Source organism: Podarcis gaigeae, assembly GCF_964106915.1.
Source record: "Podarcis gaigeae genome assembly, chromosome: 7".
In the NCBI taxonomy this organism is placed as follows: domain Eukaryota; kingdom Metazoa; phylum Chordata; class Lepidosauria; order Squamata; family Lacertidae; genus Podarcis; species Podarcis gaigeae.
Genome location: NC_139683.1, coordinates 58,339,310 through 58,347,032, shown reverse-complemented (window position 1 = coordinate 58,347,032; position 7,723 = coordinate 58,339,310). Strand labels below are relative to the sequence as shown.

General features: G+C 44.2%; 1 protein-coding gene across 1 annotated transcript in view; it reads right to left on the bottom strand.

Annotated features, from left to right (window-relative positions):
• Window positions 1–2,614: 2,614 nt before the first annotated feature.
• The window catches only part of GPLD1 (glycosylphosphatidylinositol specific phospholipase D1), a 234,000-nt gene continuing 228,891 nt past the window's right edge, over window positions 2,615–7,723 (bottom strand). Inside the window, exon 27 of the transcript XR_014566200.1 lies at window positions 2,615–2,674. The gene's annotated coding sequence lies outside the window, so the exon portion shown is untranslated. The remainder of the gene's footprint in view (window positions 2,675–7,723) is intronic.

Sequence of the window (7,723 nt, the reverse complement as noted above, 5' to 3'; positions counted from 1 at the left end):
GTATCAGAAGCTGAAAAGATAACAGGGCTTAGTGAGCTAGGAGAGTTGGTGGCAGAGAGAAGTCCAGAATCAGAGGCTGAAGCAGGAGACTGGGGAGAGGGAGAGATGAGTCAGGATAGTGAAGAGTCATGGGTGACTCCACCTCCTGCTGCAACAAGCTCTCTTACCCCCCCCCCTTTGTCTCCCAGAACCAGGAGAGGCAATAAAAGGGTGGAGGAGAGGTTGGCTGCACACAGGTATAGTCTCTAGTTGCTTGTAAAAAGCCCTGGAGAGGAGGGGCTTAGACAGCTGTAGGAAATCGGAGACTTTCAGTCTTAGAAACTGATTTTCATGGAGCAAGGACACTGGGAATGAGTTGCTCTGCTCATTAGACCTAATACTCAACCAAGTTTGTGAGGATCATGTCTTTGCTAATAAATAGTTAATTGCAACATGGAATGGTGTGGTTACTAACCGACCTGCTCCTGTGGTACCTGATTTTCGGTAGGTTGTGTCACTGATGCTTACCAGCAGATAGAAGAAAAGGTGGTGGGAGTGCAAATATTATTTGCGCCGACCTCCCCAGCACCTCACTCCTCCCCTTCTACCTCCTGACAAGCTGCAACCAACCAACTGGAAATTAGGTGAGCGGTGGCACCTCAGTGCACCTTCCACTGCTGTTGGCTGCTCAGGAGGAGGCGGATCTTGCAGTGCCGGCAACAACTAGACAAGCAGAGAATGTGCACAGAGGGAGTGAGAAGATTAGCACCACACTTTCTGCCGCTAATTTCTTATATCTGTGCAAGAAACAAAAGAGAAGGGCTGCATGAATTTCCAGGGAACCAAAAGAAATTGCAACCTTCCTATAGTGAGAATTAATTTTTGTATTATTTCACTTCTAGAAAAAAAAATCTCACCAGACAACATCCTTAAGAGAATCATATTTCTAAAGCACAGGAGTCACTTCCATGTGCATAGTGAACCGTCATCATAATTTGTAGAAAATGTGTGGGGAGATCAGACACTGTTCACTGACAATTCATTCTGATTTGTTTGCAGGGAGGTTATACACTGGTATGTCAGACAATTATTATCCCACTCTTTCCAATGCACAGTTTCCGCCATCACTTTCCTTATTACAAAATGTTCAGTTGGAGGGGAGAGTGGATTTGTTGCACAAGAGCACCAGATCAGTTTGAATTCCTTAACCTGAATTTGTCAGTATATGACTGAATCCAATCCAAAAATAGCAATAATCTAGAGAGAAATACTTTCTGAAAAACAACACATTATTTAGTCCTTTGGGAATAAATGATCACTTTCATTTCTTTAAAGAAAACAGCCATATCCCACCTTTCTGCCTGATGCAACAGGCCCCCAAGATGGCTTATTATGAAAGGAAATGAACACACAGCAAGCATAAGACCATGGAATAAGTAAGCAGCACATCCTCTGAGGGAATTTAGCGGTTTGCAGTTCTGGCTCTTCTCAACAGCAGGAGTGAGAGAAGCATGTGAACAGGGAGAGCAAGGATACTGTTAACTGTCTCAGCCTTTACTACCACCTTGCCCTTCATATTTTCTTCCTTCTTAACCACTTGTGCTATTTTTTTCTAGAAAAAGAGGTACACCTCCCTCATTTTCTTAGAATGGCAATGGCGTCCACCTGAGAGGTGCCAAAACTGAGCTCTGGTAAGTTCCAGCTGGGCGGGGGGTAAGTTCCGGCTGGGGTTAACCACTATCATCATCTCTGAGAATCATAGGAATATCTATTTTTTTCCAAAATGGAGGAAGTCTCATTTGTTTAATTGTTGCTACAATGTTTGCATATACAGTGGTACCTCAGTTTTCGAACGTCTCTGTTGATGAACATTTCAGTTTTCGAACGCCATAAACCCGGAATGAAATGCTTTGGTTTTCCGTTGAGTGGAAGATCCTGAGGCCTAGCTGTCAGCTATTGAGTTTTTGGTTTTCGAACATTTCAGAACTCAAACGGTCTTCCAGAACAGATTCCGTTTGAAAACTGAGGTACCACTGTATCTAGCAAGAGACCAAAGTGCAAGAAGTTACTGGAGACATTTATCATTATTATTAATATGATGCATTATGCATGTACATTCTGTTTTGCTGAATGATGGAAGCAAGACTGTATAGCTCAGTTAGTTAGAGCATGGTACTGATGATGGCAAGCTTACAGGTTTGATCTCTGTATAGTGCAGTTGCATATTCCTGCATTGCAGGGGGTTGGACTAGATGGTCCTCAGGGTCCCTTACAATTCTACAATTCTATGATCTATGAACCTCAAATTCCTGGGACTCTACCCAGACTACCTATGCAGTGCTGCACACACACCCTTCAAATCTACCTTCAAACCACATTGGCTTGGGCTTAACACCTTGGTCCTTGTCTCAACTAATCAGCCCTGAGTGCTCACTGGAAGGACAGATCCTGAAGCTGAGGCTCCAATACTTTGGCCACCTCATAAGAAGAGAAGACTGCCTGGAAAAGACTCTGATGTTGGGAAAGATTGAGGGCAGAAGGAGAAGGGGACGACAGAGGACGAGACAGTTGGACAGTGTTCTTGAAGCTACCAGCATGAGTTTGACCAAACTGCGGGAGGCAGTGGAAGACAGGAGTGCCTGGTGTGCTCTGGTCCATGGGGTCACGAAGAGTCGGACACGACTAAACGACTAAACTACAACAAACACCTTGGTCCTTGTCCCAACTGCAGGACGGGAAAGCTGGTGCAACATTTGTTCACACTGATACACCATGGAGTTTTCCTTCTCCAGACAAAATTTAAATTGTAAGCTTCTAAGGTGAGCAGGGGTGTCAGAGGATCTGGAGAGGGGGAAAACAGAAATGGAAGCAGAAAATGATACGCAGGTGGCACTGTATAACCAATAACAATTGCAGCAGAAGCAAAAGAGACATCCCTGCCCCAAGGAATTTGCACACTACATTTGATAATGGGGGGGTTGATAATAAAAGGGGGGAAGCAATGGGAAGAAAGGAAGATGCAAGGATTTTAAGTGAGGACTTGCCTGTTGCTTTACTTACCCTAGTATTGGATCTAACAGACTTGTCATCAAACAGAAAATATTTTGTTCAGCAAGATTTGCGAGGAAAGGCAGCAGTGGTGAAAGGCTGCTTCTAGCCTATAGCTGCTGCTATGATAGATTGTCTTTGGTTGGGAAAGGACGGAGGGGGATATGTGAAACAGAAGATACACTATCAGACACTGGAGGGTGTTAAGCATACAAGGCATGTCAGCCGTATCTTGGAAACTGTCTAGAGTTATATATCAAATTCTATATAATCTTTAAGACTAACAGCAGTAAACTTTACTACACAGTGTTGAAGGAATGCTCAACTCATGAATTTTTAAGGTCCTGATTTAAATGCAAGTCGTTCAATAAAAACGCCACCATAAATAAACCTTTGCATTTTTATACTTCTGTCTGAAAAGCAGGGTGTTCCCCAGGCAGGCCCCGTGGTCTCTGAAGACCTCGATGGTGCTTTCTCTCCTCATTCTCTTCTTGAATCCTGATAAGGAGGGAGAAGCAATTTTGCACCTTTAACAATTAAAAAAAGGCACAATCCATGACTTCATTGGGTCAGGTAGGCCATGGTGACTGATGGGAAGCATGGGCCAGTGGCTTCCTCCAGGGGACGGGGATGCATTGGCCGAGGTGGGAATGGGCACAGTGGGGGTGGCGAGGTTGGGGGGTCTTTGGGGGGGGACCAGTGGTACTGCAAGTGCACTCACCTTGGGAGGCTTTGCCACAACCCCAGAGCTCACTTCACCCCATACCTATCCCCATGAACTATAGCACTGTCACAGGGAGGACACCACTGCCTCTGCCCCCCCCCACCACCACTGACTAACTTAAATCCCATTGATTTCCTAGTCTAACTGCAAGCATGTCTAACAGACCCTCCAAGTGTCCCTATTTTCCAAGGACAGTCCTAGATTTACAGAAGCCGTCCTGGTTTCTGATTTGATCCTGGAATGTCCCACTTTTCCTTAGGACAGCCCCATTTTTATTGGAGAAATTTTGGAGGGTGTGGAGTTATGCGTCTCCCCGAGCCAAGGAGATATACGATCTTTAGAAGACATCTGAAGGCAGCCCTGTAATGTTTTTTTTTAATGTTAATGTTTAATTCTGTTTTTATATACATTGGAAGCCACCCAGAGTGGCTGGGCAATCCAGTCAGATGGGCAGGGTATAAACTTAATTTATTGTTGTTGTTGTTGTTGTTGTTGTTGTTGTTGTTGAATAGGACATGCCTATTTTCACTGGAGAAATATTGCAAGGTATGGTCTAAGGTTTGATCCAACCCAGATTGCTGCTAATCTGCTGCTTAACAGATGCATTGGCCAAAACCTTTCAGGTACCATTTCGAATCCAGACCCAAACTTCATCTTGGGGTGCATAAGCATCTGACTTAGTGCAGGGATGGGGAACCTGTGACTGTCCAGCCATCTCTACCCTTGACCTTGCTAACTGGGGTTGACAGAGTTAAATGGCATCAGGAGGGCCACAGATTTTCCCAAAGGAGTATCATGCAACTAAGTAACAGCCAGCTGTTAGAATGGAGTTCAAATTTAGCACTAATGAGATCATTCCATCAGCACAAGCATTTTGGCTTGCCTGATGGAATGATCTCTCCTTTCCTTCCCGCCCTGCTGTATACTGTTCTGGGGGATCTCCCAACCCTCCAGAGTGGATTGGGGGCAGCATGGATTGAAGGAGGTGAGAGGGCAAAGCCCTGATGTGCTAGCAGGAGTCCTTGCACTGGCTTCTGCTACTGAAACAGGGTATTTGAAACTGGTCCTTAGTATTTCAAACTTAATCCTTCACATAAACCCACATACACAGCAAACTCTAATACCCTGTATTAGAGACAAACCCTGTCTCAGTAAGGACATTTTAAAAGGGGGTTTCTCCATGCAGATCTTAGAGGTGAAATGAAAGGGATGGCAAATGAATAACACACACACACACACAAATGAACAAATTCTTTTTTCTCAAAGTGACTTAAGTGCAAGCATCTTAAACACTACCAGTAATTACAAATTCAAGATTTATCATTTGTTTTTCACCATCATCTAACATGCTTGATTTTTCTACAATAGTATCACCAAGGACTTATATTCTGTTCACGCCAAGTTTTATCTAGTCAAGTTCCAAGTGCGATCTGTAAAATTAACCTGTTTTCAATGTAGGTTAATTATTTCTGTCCTTACATGATTAATTACAGAACTCTGAAGTAAATATCTCACCCAAAATCAATTCACTGTGTATTATGTGAGTTCAGGTTAAAAAAAAATAAAAATTCTATAATGTGAGGATTCTAAGTCAAAATACATTTTTCCCGAGGAAGTAAATCAATAAGCTAAAGTCTGCTTTATGTAATTAAGAGGCTAATGCTACCCTCCAATAACTGCTACATGAATGGGGGGGGGGCGGGAACGATGCTTTAGGCTGCAATCCTAACATCACTTACTTGGGAGTAAGCTGCAATGAACTTCACAGGACTTACTTCTGACTTGACATAGTTAGAATTACACTGTAAATCTTCTTGTACTGGCACAACTGAAACCATGGGGCACAAAAGTGGGAAGTGATGGAGATGTTTCCTCTCCACATTTCCTAGCCTCAGGAATACTCTTGTACGTACAGTGGTACCTTGGTTCTCAAACTTAATCCATTCCGGAAGTCCATTCCAAAACCAAAGCATTCCAAAACCAAGGCACGCTTTCCCTTAGAAAGTAATGCAGAATGGATTAATCCATTCCAGACTTTTAAAAACAACCCCTAAAACAGCAATTTAGCATGGATTTTACTATCTAACGAGACCATTGATCCATAAAATGAAAGCAATAATCAATGTACTGCAGTCACACAATCAATCAATCAATCAGTAGCTGAACTGAGTTCCACACAGTCACAAAAACAAAACAAAAAAGAGCTGCAAAAACAAAAACGCAAAATAAATAGCAAAAACAGACAGACCTCAGCATAACACTCAAAACGGAAGTGTGGCACTCAAATTTGAAGTGTAACACTCAAAACAGAGCACATTCTACTTTCGAAAAATGTTCGCAAACTGGAACACTTACTTCCCGGTTTTCAGTGTTTGAGTTCCAAGTTGTTTGAGTACCAAGGCATTTGAGAACCAAGGTACCACAGTACACATTATCATGCACAGAAAACATGACTGTTAAGCCAACAGTTATAATACCTCAGCATCTGGAGGCATCAGTGCTTCTGAATACCAGCGGCTGGAAAGCACAAGAAAGGAGATTGCTCCTGTTCTCACAGGTTTCCCACAAGCATCCGGTTGGCCACTGTGAGAAAAGAATGCTGGACTAATGAGCCACTTGGCTTTTCTTCTTAATTCAAGGCAAACTGGGTTTTAGAGCATCTCTCTCTCTCTCTCTCTCTCTCTCTCTCTCTCACGCTCACAAAGCTGTTCAGGTTGGGGAAATGGAATCGTGACTAACTCAGTAGCCAAATAAAACACAGCCACACTGGGCACATACAAATTGTAGCAAGGGAAGACATCTCACACTGGAGTATGGCTGAATTGCCAAGCAGATGGAAACACACAGTAATAATCCCAAAAGGAAAGCTTGGGAAACTTTCCTGACCCATTTAAGCCTGTTTCTTTAATGTATTGCACAGAAAAAGTTATGGTAAGAGTGTTTCGTGATAGTTTGTTTGGCAGCTTCTCCGGAGAAACATGTATGGTTGGATGCAACCCAAAATGGCTTTCTAAAAAAGAAGAAGTCACTTGCATTATATTATACTGTTATGAGTTTTCAGGGGGTTAGGCCGAATGCCTGGGCCTCCTTCTAATTCCTGGGCCTCCTTTTAGCTTCCTGGTAAGGTGACGCTGTGGGTTAAAGCCTCAGCGCCTAGGACTTGCCGATCGAAAGGTCGGTGGTTCGAATCCCCACGGCGGGGTGCGCTCCCGTTGCTCGGTCCCAGTGCCTGCCAACCTAGCAGTTCGAAAGCACCTCCGGGTGCAAGTAGATAAATAGGGACCGCTTACCAGCGGGAAGGTAAACGGCGTTTCCGTGTGTGGCTCTGGCTCGCCAGAGCAGCGATGTCACGCTGGCCACGTGACCCGGAAGTGTCTCCGGACAGCGCTGGCCCCTGGCCTCTTAAGTGAGATGGGCGCACAACCCCAGAGTCTGTCAAGACTGGCCCGTACCGGCAGGGGTACCTTTACCTTTACCTTTAAGGTGATAGAACATTAAGGGGAACAAAGGAAGTGGATCTGTGCTAGGTGGCAAATAAGTGGGGTCCCTCCCCTGACCCTCTGATACTTGGAAGGACAAAGCCAGAACTGAGAGCAGAGAGTTTGGAGTGATGTGAGCTAAAAGAAAAGTAGCAAACTGGGAACCAAAATAGGCAGAGCGATGCTTGATTTCTGTTTTAATCCAAAGCTGCAGCTATGGGGGAAGCAAGGCCCTCTTGGGGTGTTAATGCTGTGAACCCCTCCATCATAGGCTCAGGTTGTATATCTGTGTAAATAAACCATAAAAACACCATAGTCTCCGCTGTTCCTTATTCCAAAGGAAACACAAGCCCTTGGAATCTTGCACTGCTTGGAGATTCCAAGGTGTGCAACAATACATTTGGAAACTGATATTCCTTGCAGGGGTTCCAATTTGAATAAAATATGGGGGGTCCAGGTAGGCCCTGCCCCGCATAATCAATCACACGACTTG